At 46.0% G+C, this 16914-nt stretch overlaps 1 protein-coding gene and 1 non-coding gene across 8 annotated transcripts in view; one reads left to right on the forward strand and one right to left on the reverse strand.

Moving 5' to 3' along the window:
- Positions 1-1201: 1201 nt before the first annotated feature.
- Positions 1202-16914, forward strand: part of Ralgps1 (Ral GEF with PH domain and SH3 binding motif 1) — a 247886-nt gene continuing 232173 nt past the window's right edge. For 2 of the 7 annotated variants that reach the window (XM_070013843.1, XM_070013853.1), the window contains exon 1: positions 1204-1426. The gene's annotated coding sequence lies outside the window, so the exon portion shown is untranslated. Of the gene's footprint in view, positions 1427-16914 lie in introns of all 7 variants that reach the window. The other 5 variants (XM_070013863.1, XM_070013872.1, XM_070013898.1 and 2 more) reach the window with 4 other exon arrangements.
- Trnaa-ugc (transfer RNA alanine (anticodon UGC)) lies at positions 5038-5102 on the reverse strand. Its single transcript has one exon. It is a non-coding gene; the product is annotated as a tRNA-Ala (tRNA).

The following is a 16914-nucleotide window of genomic DNA, read 5'->3' on the forward strand; positions in this document are numbered from 1 at the left end:
CCTTTTGTTTGTTTCTTCTACCAGTTTTGGGAAGCACAGTAACCTAACTTTTCCATACTCTAATGTTATTGGGCAATGAACTTTAAAACTGTCACATGGGATGGGCTGGGAAGTTGGCTCAGTGGTAGAGTGCTTGCCTCCCATGCATGAGGCCCTGGGTTCTATTCCTCAGCACCACAGAAGCAGAAAAAAGCCAGAAGTGGCGCTGTGGCTCAAGTGGTAGGCCTTGAGCTGAAGAGCTGAAGGACAGTGCCCAGACCCAGTTCAGACCGACAAAAAAAAAAAAAAAAAACAATTGTCACATTGGACTTGTCTACATATCCTGGACACATTTGACCTTTCTTTTTTTTTGGTCCGATCGTGGGGCCTGAACTCTGGGCCTGGGCGCTGTCCCTCAGCTCTTCAGCTCAAGGCTAGCGCTCTACCATTTGAGCCACAGCGCCACTTCCGGCTTTTTTCTTCTTGTTTATGTGGTGCTGAGCAATCGAACCCAGGGCCTCATGCATGCAAGGCAAGCGCTCTACCACTGAGCCACCTTCCCAGCCCCATTTGACCTTTCTGAGGGAATCAGAACAGGGAATCAGAATCTGACTTCAATGGTTTCTAATTGATGATTTCTGTATCTTTGGGTGAGCGAGTTAATCTCTGTGTTTATCAGGTCGTGTCTGGCACAGAGGGATTTGGGAGTAGGGGGACAGAATCCAGGTCCTTTCCCAGCTTTGCACTTGCGTGGTTAGGCAAGATCCTTCACCTTGTTAGGCTCAAGGATCTCCGATATGTCTTTTGGCTTTGACAGTCTATGCTTACCTGCAAGAAGTCGTAATGTCTCGCTCACAAAATCTTTTTTTGTTGTTGCTGTTGCTGTTCTTGAAAACAATAAATCCTATGTAGGGATTTAAGGGGAAATTGGTTGAGGCCTGGAAGAATGTGTAAGGGAATGGGATGCATGGCTACTTCCGGACAGGATGGGCGTGGCGGGTCGCGGAGTCTCCAGTGCGGTCAGCAGAGCATCCCTGCAGGTTGAACAGGCGTCCGCAGCCGAGCGCAAAGGCCGAGGCCAGAGAGGACCGCGGCCGCAGCGGCTGCGCACTGGCGCGACCAAACCAGTCGATTTGCGTGTCTCCGCCCCTGCGACGAGCTGGTTGGGGGGGGTTGATCTGATGCCGCACAGTGATTGGCTGTGCCGTCCGCCGCTCAGGCCGGGAGCGGACGGTTCCTACTGCGGCTGGGCACTGACTCGGCTCCCGCGTCGGCCCGCGCTCCAGCTGCGCCCGGCCCGGCCCCGGCCCGGCTCGGCCCAGCCTCGGCCTCCGAGCGAAGGCGCCGCTGCCTCTGGGCCGCTCCCAGGGCCATGAGGAGGCGGCGGCAGCCACTGCGGCCCGCGTCAAGGTGACCGGCCGGGACTGCGGCGGTGGCGAGAACAGCGGTGAGAGGAGCGGCCGGCGGGGCGGGGCGGGGTGGGGCGGGGCCCTGAGGGCCGGCCGGAGGGAGCTGCAGGTGCGGGAGGCGGGGTCCGGAGGGCCGCTGGGGCCCAGGGGGCGGGGCCTCGGTGCAGGAGGCGGGACCGGGGTGGGGGTCTTTTGGTCGGGTTGTGGAGCGGGTCTGGGCGGGGAGCCTGAGGTACCCTGGCCCCGGGGGTAGCGGGAGGCGTGAGGGACTGTGGGTGTGGGGGTGGCAGCGGGAATAGGGCGCAGGTGCAAGGGGCGGGGCTGGAGGAGGCAGTTGGGCGGGGCCAAGGGGGCTGCAGGGGCGGGGGGCGGGGCCTAGGGTGACAGCGGATTTGACAATGGGAGGGGGCTTCGAGGTGAAGCCAAAGCTGGCATGGTCTGGGAAAACCACAGGTGCCAAGGGCGGGGCTAAGGAGACCAGCAGGGGTGGAAGGGCGGGACTCCCAAGTGGTGGCCGGTCCGGAAGCAGGGCCACAGGTGAGGAGCCGGGTAGGGTTAGTTGTCCCTGGAGAAGAGAAGGCCTCTTTCTTTGCTCTCCAGGGGACTTGGGTGGGAAGGGGAACTTTGGGCTCTTGGCAGATTCTGGAGATATGTAGGGTTGCCACTGAAGGGAAGTTGCAGACCTGCCTTTGCCTGTGCTGAGCCGGACTTGGATCTCAGCAGCTCTAGTTACTAGGCCGGCTGCTTCCCGTATGCTGTTCCCTGCCCTAAGTGGGGCGCGCTGTGTTTTTTTTCCTGTTACTGTTGGAAAGACATGCCCAGATTGAGGGGTGGGTGGTTTTCATTGGATGTCTGGCTTTTAAGAAACGTGTGTTTCTCAAAGAGTAGTTTGTGTGGTGCTTGAGCGTGTGTGGATTATTGGCCCCTGGTACCAGATGCTGCTGCAAACGTTTGCAGTGCTAGCATCAAAAAGACTGAAATGGCAGCCAGGTTAGGAGAAAGTAGAGGGATGAGATTTCAGAAGCTTTTGCCTCTGTTGTCTGGAGGTCTTTCGGCTTTTTGAGCTTTGTTTATCCCTTTGAATAATGAGCATCTTAGTGACTGCCTGCGTGTTTCAGAGATTGGATGAATAGTGCTCCTGAACAAATTGTTGGGTAAAGTTATATCCCTTTGTAACATGGATGGACCGGATTCGTGACCAGGGAGTCTAAAGAGAACAGGGTTATTTGTCAACAGGAAAGATCAGGCCACTTTCTTGTTAAGAGTTGGGATGAGGTTTGTGGCAAGGAGCCTCTCCTTCCACCCCCGCCCCCTGGTCCAAAAAAGAGAAAAGACTAGTGGTATTTTGGATGATGACTGCTTCTCCTTTCGTGTAACATAGGGATCAATGGCAAATGGAAAGTGAAGGAAAGTTTTGTTGTTTGCTGACCTTTACACCCCAATCCCAGTGAGGACTCGGAGCTGGAGGCTGTGGAGCCCTGTGGAATTCCTCCACCCCCATCCAAGCATGACCTCATTCTACAACATTCCAGAAGGAAGTCACCAAAAAGAAAAGCATGGCAGATCTTCATTAGGTTCCTGTGGTGGCAGAGGGTAGGTAGAGAGACGCCAGGGTTCCCTTGTGCCCCAGAGCAATGTCCTCTACCCATGTGGCTGACTTTGTGGTGCCATTGTCAGGTTGACAGATCTGACTTCCCTGCATTGCTTCTTTTTGCATTGTGTGGACAGAAGAGAATATGGCAGAAGCTTCTCTGCTGGCCTGTATCTTTCTTCACTGTAGGAACATAGGACTTTGGGGGACCAGCAGCAGAATGCTGGCATTTCTCACTACCACTGGAGTGATGTTAACCCAGTGGAATTGTGAGGATGGCATCTCAGAGATGGGCCCTTACTGGGGCCAGTGCTAGTGTGGCAGGTGCCATAGGTTTTGAAGCAACATGTATGAGTTGTCCCACTCTGTCTTGTCAGAAACTATGTGAATGACTCTTAGAAACCACTGTCCTCAGTGACCATAAGAAGGTCTAAATGTGGTGGCAGGCAAGAATTAGAGCACATGCTGAATAATGAGTTGCTTGGTTTAAAAAAAAATTCTTATTATTGTATGACAACATTCAAAGTCTAGAGAAAAACTGCCCCGGGCCTTCTGTGACATGTCCCCAGTCTATTTTTTTAAAATGGGAGTTTACTTTCAGCACAAAGGGTAAGAGCTCTTAATGTTTTAGTCAGTCATGTCTGCATGAAAGCCTCCAATCAGGTCCTGATGTGTGACTCTGCAAGATTTCTTAGGTTCTCAGACCTTTGATTTCCTTATTGGTAAAACAAGGACAACCACAGCCACCTTGAGGTTATTATGAAGAGTAAGAGAGAGAAGATATTTGAAAACATCCCATCTATTTAGCACTCAATATTAGGGGTCTTTTCTTTCCCTGTCCCTACACAATTTTAGCTACTCACAACACCATGTAGCATGTAAAGAGAGCAGGACTGGGGATTCTGAGACCTCTGCTTCCCATGTAACTTCAAACAAGTCTCAGGAGTTCTTCTCATTCTGGTTTCTAATTTGTATGCTGTCACCTCTTCCTGAAAAGCAGGAGGATGAAAATCTTTCATGTAGTTTCTCATTAAAAAATATGTCTTGGACTGGGAATATGGCTTAGTGGTAGAGTGCTTGCCTAACAAGCACGAAGCTCTGAGTTTGATTCCTCAGTACCACATAAACAGAAAAGGCTGGAAGTGGTGCTGTGTCTCAAGTGGTAGTATACTAACCCTGAGCAAAAGAAGCTCAGGGACAGTGCCCGGGCCCTGAGTTCAAGCCCCAGAACTGCCAAAAAGTGTGTCTTGCATCTTCCTGGTACATCATATGTGCTCATTAAACACTTGTTGAAGGACCAGATATTTTCACTAGAAGGCTGATAAGGCTGGGCATGCTATATATTTCTCAAAATTCTAGCGCTCTGAAGTCTGAGGCAGGAGGGTTGTGAGTTCTATGCCAGCCTTGGCTATAATATGAGATCTTATCTTCAAACCAACCAACCAACCAATTCACTAATCAGCCACGGGCTGGGGATATATCTCAGTAGTAGAGTACTTGCTCAGAATGTATAGTGCTCTGGGTTTGATTCCAAGCATCACAAAAACAAAACAAAAAGATGTGTTGGGCTGGAGATGTGGCCCAAATGCTAGAGTATCTACTTAGCAAGCTCAAGGCCCCTAGTTCAAACTGCAGTATATAAAAAAGGAGGGTGCCAAATTGTCCCTGCTGCATTATGAATATTGTGACTATCTTTAATATGTTTTTTAATTCACCGCATAAAAATACCACTACGTTAGTGCAGTGAAATGTGAAAGACAAAAGTTGCTCTGCAGTCCTATTTCACCACACATAAGGACCCTCTAGTTTTTGTTCACAAGCATACATAGTTGTCACAGTCATAGTCACACACATGTGAGCATTTAGAAAAGGCCTCACAATAAATGGATTCTTTAAATTGTATTTTATTCAATTTTTTTTATTTTTTTATTTTTGGGGGGTCTGGTCATGGGGCCTGAACTCTGGGCCTGGGCGCTGTCCCTCAGCTCTTCAGCTCAAGGCTAGCGCTCTACTACTTGAGCCATAGCTCCACTTCCGGCTTTTTTCTTTTTGCTTATGTGGTGCTGGGGAATCGAACCCAGGGCCTCCTGCATGCAAGGCAAGCGCTCTACCACTGAGCCACCTTCCCAGCCCCTTATTCAATTTTTTAAAGAAGTAAAAACAAATCACACGTGGATTATTATTATTTTTTTTTTTTGGTCGGTCGTGGGGCTTGAACTCTGGGCCTGGGCGCTGTCCCTAAGCTCTTCAGCTCAAGGTGAGCGCTCTACCACTTGAGCTACAGCGCCACTTCCGGTTTTCTGGTGGTTATTGGAGATAGGAGTCTCATGGTCTCTCCTGCCCGGGCTGGCTTTGAACCGCGATCCTCAGATCTCAGCCTCCTGAGTAGCTAGGATTACAGGCATGAGCCACCAGCGCCCGGCTTGAGTGGATTATTTTTAAGGCATGGGTGGGTGCCGATTGTACCATGGCTTTCTTGCCTCAAGCTGTTGGTTACCAGTTTTTTCACCTTATTACCAGCTTCATGTTTGTCTTATAGTCTTCCTCTCACATTCCATATGTACTCTTGATCTTTTCATTGATTCACTTAATCCATTTTGAAAATTGTTTCAACATTGGGCACTATTCTAATTAGGGCACGTACTTCAGTAAGAAACGTTTCTGCTGGGCAGTAGTAGCTCATGACTGTAATCCTTCCTATTCAGGAGGCTGAGATCTAAGGGTCATGGTTCAAAGCCAGCCCAGCGGAAAAGTTTGTGAGACTGTCTCAAAAATAACAGCAAATATCCAGGCTGGAGGCATAGTCAAGTGGCAGAGCTGTAGTTAAATAAGCAAGCAAGCCAGCCAACCAAGTGCAAGGCCCTCCATTCACCTTTCCTCTCCCCCCCCCCCAAAAAAAAGAAATGTTTTTGACTGATATTATAGACACAGTCTTATATCCTCATCCCCATGATGTTTGCTCAGTACTGGTTGCCATTGTTTAGAAGAGACATCGCTTTTTCTTCTCTAGGAATAAAATAGCTCTGGTCCCAGTAAACAATAGGTTAAAGGGAAGTCCATGTATGTGGATGCAAAGACAAGAAAAAGGAAGAGAAAGGAAAGGGATTTGTTTGCTGGTAACTGAGAACTGATTTTCCATTCAGCCCATGATTCAAAGTCCATCTCTGTCACCTACTGGCTGTGTGACTTGGGACAGTTTACCTAATCTTGGCATCTCAATTTCCTTGTCTGTAAAACTGATGATGATAATAGGATCTGCCTTTGGGGATTTCTGTGCAGAGAGATGAGGTCATGCATGCAAAGCACACAGCACAATAGCAGGTCATGTACATGCTCCAGAAGGGCGGGCTGCTGTGGTTTAATAACCTGAAGTAGACTCTGTGCCTTGTCAGCAGATACTTGCAGGCAGTTAAGAGTGAGCCGTGGAGAATGCCTATCGCCACTGCCTTTGAGAGGCTCACGTGCTGTGTGGAGACAGATATAGGAGCCACTGGTTATAGAGAAGTGTAGTGGGCCCAGAGGTGGGAGGTGGGCAGTATGGGGTGTCACAGAGACAGGGCTCCTCAGCTCCAATTTTCCCTCCTTTGTGAAACCTCAGTTTTTTCAGGGACAAGTGACCCTTCCCTTTTCCCTTCTGTGCTCCCTTGATTCTCCTTGTGTGCATATCTCAATCCAAACTGTGTTGCATTTTGATACACATGGCTTTATGCCTACATCTTCTCCCTGCAAGCAGACAGAGTCCCCTGCTTGCTTTGTTGCTGGGTCTCCAGGGCTCTACCCTGGGTCGACTCCTGGGAATGGCACAATAGCCCTCTGCTCAGATGAGTCATGCTTCCAAACATCGCCTACACTTTTATATAAGTCGGCAGGTCTCTGAGCCCAGTCCCTGGACTTTATTCATTCCCTCTTCAAATATTTGAGTGTTGACTCTGACATGGGCCTGTGTTCTGCTACACAATAGCTGTGGGTTCTGGGAATGGCTGGCAATACTTGTCCTGTGGAGTCTTTAGGCTGAGAAAAGACAGACATATTTCCTCCTGATATTCCATGTCCAGATGGGGCTGGGGCAAAAGCACAAGTCTGAGGATGGGCTGCTAAGCTTGCCAAAGTGCACCTCTCTTTCCTCACACTTCCCTACCTGGGGTGGGTGGAGGAGAGGCTTAGGGATTGACAGTGGCTTGTAGATTTTGACTAGGGGAGGGAGAGAAGTCTGTGAGGGTTGTTGCTTGCAAATGGTGTTGCCTTGATCATCACATGCACTCCTTTCTCCTAGAATGATTTGCTGTCCTCATGTGGGCTTTTGCTCACCTTTTCTGTTGGCTCTTGCTTTGGGCTATACCTTGTGATGGATGCTGGGCACATGGACATGGAGCTTTGTCTTGTCCTATGGAAGTCCATGTGTTGAGGAATCACATGCAAATGGGAGGTGACCAAAAGTGGCTAATGAAGTGGCCAAGCAGATTTAGGCTTTCTAGTTCTATCACAGACAACCTGTGCAACTTGGGCCATCCTATATACTTTGTAAAATGGGGTTAGCAGTATTACTTTACAGAGAGATGCACTTAATGCAGCACAGGGCCTGGAAGGAAGCTCCTGATTAGATTGCTCTATGTGAGAGGATCAGGAAGCACCTGTCAGGCCAGGCACCAGTGGTTCACACCTGTAATCCTAGCTACTCAGGAGGTTGAGATCTGAGGATCACAGTTTGAAGTTAGTCAGGGCAGGAATGTCGTTTGTGAGGCTGCAATTAACCACCAAAAAAAAAAAAAAAAAAAGAGAGAGAGAGATAGAACTGGAACTATAGTGGTAGAATGTTGGTCTTGAGAAAAAGTGCTCAGGGACAGCACTCTGGCCTTGAGTTCAAGCCACAGGACTGGCATACACCCACAAAAAAAGAAGCACCTGCCGGGCGCTGGTGGCTCACGCCTGTAATCCTAGCTACTCAGGAGGCTGAGATCTGAGGATCGAGGTTCAAAGCCAGCCCAGGCAGGAGAGACCGTGAGACTCCTATCTCCAATAAACCACCAGAAAACTGGAAGTGGCGCTGTAGCTCAAGTGGTAGAGCGCTCGCCTTGAGCTGAAGAGCTGAGGGACAGCGCCCAGGCCCAGAGTTCAAGCCCCATGACCGACCAAAAAAAAAAAAAAGAAGCACCTCTCGGGCCATTTCCTCTGGTCCTAGCAATCGAACTAGTCAAGTGGCTAAGGTGGCCAATAAGCCAGCTGAGAAATGTTTAAGGACTCCTCAAGATTCTCCTTCTAGACCTGTGAGCTTGGCCTTAGTATTTCATTTCCTCCTCTTGCCCTAACTCTTCTCAAGGAGGGGTTCAGCCCAGCATCATTGTGAGCACCAGCTCTTTGCCTGTGCATTAGGCTCATCAGTTCTGTGAGATCTCCCCCAGAGAGGCATGAATCAGACTTGTCTCACCTGCACTTACTGGGGAGAGGACCCAGTAGCAAGACTTTCTGCTTTTCTGCAGAGCTTTTGAGTCCATTCTGCTTTTTGTGGCAGGTTTATGTCCTGACCCTCAGGTGGACAAAGTGGTGTTAGCCCAAAGGCCAACTGCACCGCTCATAAGCCAGGTTGCCTGGAGCAAGTGAGAATACTTGTTTCTTATAATAGTACCTACTTCTGCATGGTGCTTCCACAGGGTTTCCACCAGGTGGCGTGGAATGGCACTTAGCAGAGTGCTTACACATGAGCACTAGTACATGTAGGCGGACAAAGCTCTTCTCTCACGAAGGCCAGAGTTTTAAGGATGGCTTTTTGGGGTATTGGTTATGGCAGTTACATGAGCCATTGCACAAGGGATGCGTTGAAACTCAAGTGAGCTTAGTGATGGGACTGGTAGAACCCACCCTTCATTGGCATCACAGGCATAATCCTCAGTCTCACCACGACAGCAAGGTACCAGTGAGGGAACGGTGCTATCACCTCAAGTCATCAGAAGAATATTTAAATGTTGGCCTTAACATGCATAGGTTTCTTCAAAAATCACTTTATTTGAGAAAAAAGAATAATGAAAATCTCTTAGTCCATGTTTATTAGATACAGTAATTCTTACCCACTCTTATATAAGTCTGATATCTAGGGCAAGGGAAATCTTTCAGTACATTTATGAATTAAATATTAATGAAAAACAAGTTACTAAATCAAGGAGATTTTGTTTTGTCTCTTTTTGAGGGCATTAAAATCTGTTCTTTGAAATTAGTCACTCTCACTAGTTTCTTACTTTTCATCTTTTCGGTAGCTTTTATTTTTCCACTAGGCACTAGATCCCCAGCTCTGTCAATGGAGTTCAGACTGACTTCCATGGGGCCCCAGAGCTCACTGCCCTGATAGGGCATGCGATGATACATTGTGACCACCAATGATTAGCTTGGAGCACACTCCCTCTGTGGGGAACAGTACCAGCCCCCAGGGCAGCAAGAAGGATCTGAGTGCTATTCCCTTGCTTAAAACCCTCCAATGACTTCTCATTTCTCTTAGAAGGAAGACCAAAGCTTTAGCACAGCCTGTTAGGTATTAGGATGTGCTCTTAAGAGTCACTGTTGGCCGGGCGCTGGTGGCTCACGCCTGTAATCCTAGCTACTCAGGAGGCTGAGATCTGAGGATCGCGGTTCAAAGCCAGCCTGGGCAGGAGAGACCGTGAGACTCCTATCTCCAATAAACCACCAGAAAACCGGAAGTGGCGCCGTAGCTCAAGTGGTAGAGCGCTCGCCTTGAGCTGAAGAGCTGAGGGACAGCGCCCAGGCCCAGAGTTCAAGCCCCACGACTGACAAAAAAAAAAAAAAAAGAGTCACTGTTGGTTGTGTCCCCTGGTGTAGTGTTCTGTGCCTCATTGGATCATGGACTGTGGCTGTCTTGCTCGTGAACAGGTCTTCAGAACCTGGTGTAGCACCTAGCACTTAGTAACTACTCCATAAATGTTGGTGAAATGAAAGGATGAGGAAAATGAACAGGTGCCCAGAACTTACATGAATCCTTACAATGAGAAGGGTATTAGATCAGAGGTCCCTTCAATTGTTCAATATCTCAACACTTCACAACACCAAAAAGGTCTCTTGACACCTATTATTTTAGCCTCAGACTGATTTGGCAGTGTCACTGAGTGTCACCAGGGCTGGCATGATGTGGGTAAGAGAAGGGGAAGCTCAGTAAGGGTGATTGCCCACGAAGTGGCTGTGGAAGAGCTGAGGGTTCTATTGTCCACAGGAGTTGCAGCTGAAGGAGGGGTGCACTGGAATGGCTAGTTGTGATAGTTCATTTTAAAATATAATTTTGCTGGGTGCCCGTGGCTTCTGCCTGTAATCTTAGCTACTCAGGAGGCTGAGATCTGAGGATTGTTGTTCAAAGCCAGCCCAGGAAAGTCTGTTGGACTATTATCTCCAATTAACCAGAAAACCAGAAGTGGCATTGTGGCCCAGGTGGTAGAGTGCTTGCCTTGAGCTGAAGACAGGGCCCAGGCCTAGAGTTCAAGCCCCACAACTGACCAAAAATGTATATAATTTTATTGTTATTATTAAGGTATTATACAGAGGGCTTGACATTTATTTCATAAGTCAGGAAATACGTACTTTTTTTTTGGACTTTGTTACCCCTTCCTTCGCTTTCCCCCAGTTTCCCTCTTCTGTCCCTGCCCACAAGTTGCATAGTACATTTTCCATGTAGTGTATACTGAATACTATGATTACATTTGTCCATTCTTCCTCCCTCCCTCACTTTCTGTGTCCCTCCTTTGCCCTCCCTAAAAAGACAAAAATGGAAAAAAAAAAACTGAAAACCAAGCACCCCCCCATCACTACCACTACCACCAAACCATGTTTCTATTTACTTAAATTAGTTTGCATAAATAGTATTTTAAATATTCAGATGTTTAAATTCAAGTATTTAGGTTCTTCCCCTAAGAGTATCATCCTTTAATCTGACTGTTTATGAATGCCTAGTGTCCTGTATAAGTTATCATGTCCAGTTGTATTTTAAATCTAGCTTCCCCAGATGAAAGAAAATGTGTGCCATTTGTTTCTATGAGCTTGGCTTACCTCACTTAACATGATTTGTTCTAGGTCCATCCATTTTCCTGCAAATGTCATAATATTCTTTCTAATGGATGAGTAGAATTTCATTGTGTATATGTACCATATTTTTTGGATTCATCTATTGTAGGGTATCTGAGCTTTTTTTCATAACTTGGCTATTGTGACTAGTGCAGCAATGAATATGGATGTGCAGGTGTCTTTACTGTATCCTGACTTGTGATGTTCTGGGTAGAAGCTCATGAGTGGTATAACTGGATCTTAGAGAAGTTCTATGTTTAGTTTTTTGAGGAACCTCTAGACTGCTGTCCAGAATGGTCGTACTAGTTTACATTGCCACCAACAATGCAATAGAGTTCCTTTTTCTTCACATCCCCACTAGCATTACTGTTTGAAATATTTTTGTTGTTGTTGTTACTGTTGTTTGAACTCTCGATGTTGGCCAATCTAACTGGGGTGAGATGAAATCTCCCAAATTGTTTTGATTTGCATTTCCTTTAATGACTGGGATGTTGAGCATTTCCTCACGTGTTTATTTACTTCTGAGAAGTCTCTTTTTAGCTCCTTTTCCCATTTAGTGATTTGTTTATTAGTTTTGGGGGGGAGGGTATAATTTTTTGAACTCCTTGTATATTTTGAATATTAGGCCTTTGTTGGATGTATTGCTGGTGAAGATCTTCTCCCAGTCTGTTGGCTGTCTTTCTAGTTTAGTAACTATGTCCCTTGCTGTGTAGAAACTTTTTATTTTGATGTCATCCCATTTGTCAAATCTCTCTATTTGCCATGTCCTGGGGACTCTTTTCCAAAAGTTCCTGCTTATACTTATAAATTCTAATGTTTCTCCTTCTCTAACTTGCAATAGTTTAAAAGTTTCAGGTCTGACAATGAGATATTTGGTCCACTTTGAGTTGATGTTGGTACATAGTGACAAACAAGGATTCAATTTTAGTTTTCTACCTATGGATTCCAGTTTTCCCAGCACCACTATTGAAGAGACTATTTTTTCCCACTGTACATTTTTGGCTCCCTTGTTAAATATCAGTGACGCTATGTATGTGGCTTTATTGTTGTGTCCTTTAGTCTGTTCATTGTGATAGTTGTGATAGTTTTGTTTCATTTTGGATATTTTAATTTTCTGACAGTTGAACTCGAGGAGGTTGGAATGAGTTTAGGGTCCTGTTGCATAACCATGGAATATCCTGGTGTTATAATTATGGCATTCTTGTAAATATCGAAAGCTAGTATTTTTTTAAATTTTATTTTCTTATAAAGATGCTGTACAGAGGGGTTGCAGTTACATCAGAAAGGTGATAAGCATTGTTATTCCCTCCTTTGTTTTTCTCCTACTATCCAGTCCCACCTCACCTTCCCCAGTTCTTTCCCTCCTCCCCCCTCAAGTTGTAAAGTTCATTTCCAACATAGTGTCTTGTGAGTATCATTGTTGCAATGGGTCATCCTGTGTCCTGTTTCAGCATTTTTTTTTTTTTTTTTGGGTCCGGTCATGGGGCCTGAACTCTGGGCCTGGACGCTGTCCCTCAGCTCTTCAGCTCAAGGCTAGCACTCTGCCACTTGAACCACAGCGCCACTTTCGGCTTTTTTCTTTTTGCTTATGTGGTGCTGAAGAATAGAACCCAGGGCTTCAGGCATGCAAGGCAAGCGCTCTACCACTGAGCCACCTTCCCAGCCCCCTGTTTCAGCATTTTGTTATTTGCCTTCCCCTCCCCAAATTAGATGAATGTATATACAAGATGCAAGGTACTGTGGGCTGGGAAGGTGGCTCAGTGATAGAGTGCTTGCCTTGTATGCATGAGGCCCTGGGTTCAATTCCTCAGCACCAAATAAGCAAAAAGAAAAAAAAGCCGGAAGTGGCACTGTGGCTCAAGTAGTAGAGTGCTAGCCTTGAGCTAAAGAGCTGAGGGACAGCGCCCAGGCCCAGAGTTCAGGCCCACGACCGGACCCCCCCCCCCAAAAAAAAAGATGCAAGATACCAAAATCAAATACAGTGACACAGGGATATGCCATGGGAGGAAGAACATACAAAAGAAACAAACAAAAAAAATCATATAGTACTTTAACAACAACAACAACAACAAAGAAAAACCTCTTGTGTCCATATCACGGGGTTAATTTTACTTAGCATCATCTTATATGGTCATATGTACATAGATTTTGAGCTTTTTCTGCTCATCTGATAAGATTATCTTAGAAATATATAATTGCAAAGAGAAACCATGGGACATATATTTCTTTGGGTCTGGCTTACTTCACTTAATGATTTTTTTCCAAGTCTTTCCATTTCCTAACAAATGGGGCGATGTCATTCTTTCTGATGGAAGCATATGATTCATATATATTACATTGTCTTGAACCATTCATCTACTGAGGGCATCTGGGTTGGTTCCATATCTTAGCTATGGTGAATAATGAATGCTATGATAAACATAGTTGTGCTGGTAGCTTTAGTAGGGCCTTGTTTGTGATCATTTGGGTAAATGCCCAGAAGTGGATCATGGGGGAGCTTTATGTGTAGTCATTTGAGGAACTTCCTCTGCTTTCCAGAGTGGTTGAACAAGTTTATACTCCTACCAACAGTGCAGTAATTTAATTGTGCATACTAATCTAATTGCTTATATATGTGCTGGTTGGTTGCGCTCTTGTTGGGAAGATTTTTGTTTTTGCTTTTGCTTTAAAATTTTGTTTTTAATTGTTGTACTGGTTTTAGAGCTTGAATTCAGGGCCTGAGTGCTGTCCCTGAGCTTTTGTGCTCAGGACTAGTGCCACTTAAACCATATGGCCAATATTACAAAAAGACCAAAGACTGAAGTCCAAATGCCCAAGATACCAACTTGCTTTGAGACACTTGCAAACATGAATATCTCTGGCATAGGTGCATCATTTCTTCAATAAGAAAGACTTGAGCTGGGTGCCTGTGGCTCATTCCTGTAAATCCTAGATACTCAGGAAGCTGAGATCTGAGTATGGCTGTTCAAAGCCAGCCTGAGCAGGAAAGTTGTAAGATCTTATCTCTAATTAACCACCAGAAAACTGGAAGTGGAGCCATGGCTCAAAGTGGTAGCGCTCTAGCCTTGAGTGAAAAGGCTCAGAGGCAGCCCCCAGGTCTTGCATTCAAGTCCCATGACTGATTAAAAAAAAAACCCAAAACAAAAACATCTTGAATTTAAGATTTGAGACTGCTTGTGAGAGCAGAGTCAGAGTAAGGGTTGCTGGAGAGAATTATACCAATATAACGGCAACCTCATTCCTCATTCTTCCCTGTTCTGCCAAATCTGCTAGTCTTGGCTGTTCATCCATCCATCCAACCATCAGGTTCTTGTTCAGGGTGTACTGAGTGCTAGCCATGTCCTAAGTGTAGTGCCATTGTTTTGGGAAGCATCAACCACATTCTTGGCTATCTGTTGGCTTACCAACTAGTAGCAAAGTTAAATAAGTAGAAACAATAATAAGTATGTAAAAAGCTACTTGCAGGACCACTAGTAGCTGTAAAAGAGGAGTACAAGGTGCCAAGAGACCTCATTGAATGGCTTTACCTGCTTTAGAGGCAGCTTCTGAGAAGCAGAGGCCTCCAGGCTGCCACCTGAATGGACAGCTGGAGCTGGCCAGGTGCAGGGGTGGCAGCTGCATGCACAGTATTCCATTCTCCCAGCTGGGAAAGGACCTGGTGAATCCAAGAAGTAGCTGAGTGCTGTGTGCCTGAAGCATTGAGAACAAGGAGAGATTAGTGTTCACACTCTGGGCATAGCATTGCTTTTGTGTACTGTACTCAAAATTCCTGATACGTGCTGTCCTAGCTGCTGATGATGCTTTTTTCAGAACTCTTTAGTTGTCACCCAAAGCATCTATTTCTGCGCCATTATCTGCTGTGGCTTCCAGGATTGCAGTGGCCTTATTACTATTACTTTGAAGATTGGCACTCTCTCTTGCTTCTTGAGGGGATAGAAGGAAATCTTGTTCTCATTAGTGCTTTTTAATCATTAAGTACAAATCTGCTGAGTGTAAGGGGGCTTGATGCTGCATTCCTGCCCCTGGGAGCCCATGACTTGACATAGGAGACAGTAAACAGGGCTGCAGTGTCAGGAATGGTAGAGCAGTGGAAATGGGAGCTCATGTGACCACACAAGACTCCAGAACTTAAAGAAAGGCACCAGCTTTTGCAATAAGGAGTATGGGCAAGGGTTGAGCTGGCTTTTTGGCCCCAGCAGCATGTGCTGTTTGAGTGTGAGGTTCAAATAAGAGGGCAAGAGGAGGAGCTGGCAGGAGGTGCCAGCTTACATGGAAGGCAGCTTTGGATATGTTTACAGAGGGGCATGAGGCAGGGTGGTCGATGGAGAATTGTTCAGAAGTTGAGAGGATCCCTATGACCCAGTCATATCACTCCTGAGTGTCTACCCAGAACATTATAAGCCAGGATACAATAAAGACACTTGCACATCCATGTCATTGCTGTACTATTCACAGTAGCCAAGTTATGGAAACAGACTGGATGTCTTACAGTAGATGAGTGGATCCAAAAAATGTGGTAACTATACACAATGGGATTTTACATAGCCATTAGAATAATAATATATCATTTGTAGGGAAGTGGATGGACCTAGAACAAATCATGTTAGGTGAGGTAAGCCACGCTCAAAAAATAGCACATGTTCTCTCATATGTGGAAGCTAGTTCAGAAATACAACAGGGCATGATAAATAATACAGGACTCAAGGCATTCACACACAGTGAAATCCCAAAGGGGATACTCTTAGTGGAGGTGCAATGCCTATGTGCCTTCAATCATCTTAAAGTATTGAAATAAGCTTATTGACATAAACTCCAGGAAATGGAAACAAGAGGTTTTTCTTTGTTGTTGTTTTGTTTTCTTCTTTTTGTCTTGTTTGTTCATTTTTCTGTCTTTGGGAGGATAAAAGGGGCCCAGAAATGGAGGGAAAAAGGGTGAACAAATGCAGCAGTGGTACTCACTAGACACTGTGTTGAAAATGTACTATACAATTTGTGGGTAGGGATGGGAGGGAAAAACTGGGAGAGAATAAGGGAAGGGATGACAAAATGTATGTACTACCTGATTTATGTAACTATAATCCCTCTGTACATCACCTTTATTATAACAATAAATTCTTTAAAATGCAATGAAGTTGTAAGTCTGTGGGAAAGCAACTTCCTGTATCTGCTGAGACACCTCATAATCATGAAAAAGAGAGTGAGTTTGGTTTTGGCCATTTTGAGTCCGGCTACCTTGTAACTTTCCAGTGGCAATGGCCTGCTTGTCCAGAGCTCAGAGAGAGATCTGGGTTGAGAGATGTGTTTGCTCTTACCTGGAGCATCTGATCAGTTTCCTTTGTGGCCTCGGGAAGGAAGGTGGCCATCTTCACACATGGTTTGAATGCTGCTGGCTGGAGGGTAGTGTTGGATCATCCTTGAGAAGATGGTGTAGATGGCCCATGAGGTCATAGGTGATAGGATTACACGTGAAGGTTGTGTTCTGAGCAGAGGATCCTGGCAACACTCCTGGGAGCATTATTATGAAGGACATCTTAGGAAACAGTGCAAAGGCCAGAGGAGGGGGCAGGATGAAAAGCACTATAGGAAAGACCAAGGTACAGGTACCACTATTTCCTAATTCCCTGCAGGGCCTCACTCCTGCCCCTGGGCCAGACCCTCTGTGGGCAACAGTGTCACAGTCAGCCTCATACATTGTTTCATCAGTCAATCAAATCCTGATTCTGCAGAGAAATCACTTTCATTGGTGTGTACAAAGGCTCTGGGAAATTCTTTCCTGCAGTAGCCATTTTTCCCCCTCACATACCTAATGTAAATCACTGTAGTTTTCTGTCACTGTCCCTTTACTTTAAATATTTACATCCTGAGCAGGAAAGTTGCCCA

Source organism: Dipodomys merriami, unplaced genomic scaffold (genome assembly GCF_024711535.1).
Source record: "Dipodomys merriami isolate MVZ:Mamm:240054 unplaced genomic scaffold, mDipMer1.0.p SCAF_11, whole genome shotgun sequence".
Lineage (NCBI taxonomy): Eukaryota > Metazoa > Chordata > Mammalia > Rodentia > Heteromyidae > Dipodomys > Dipodomys merriami.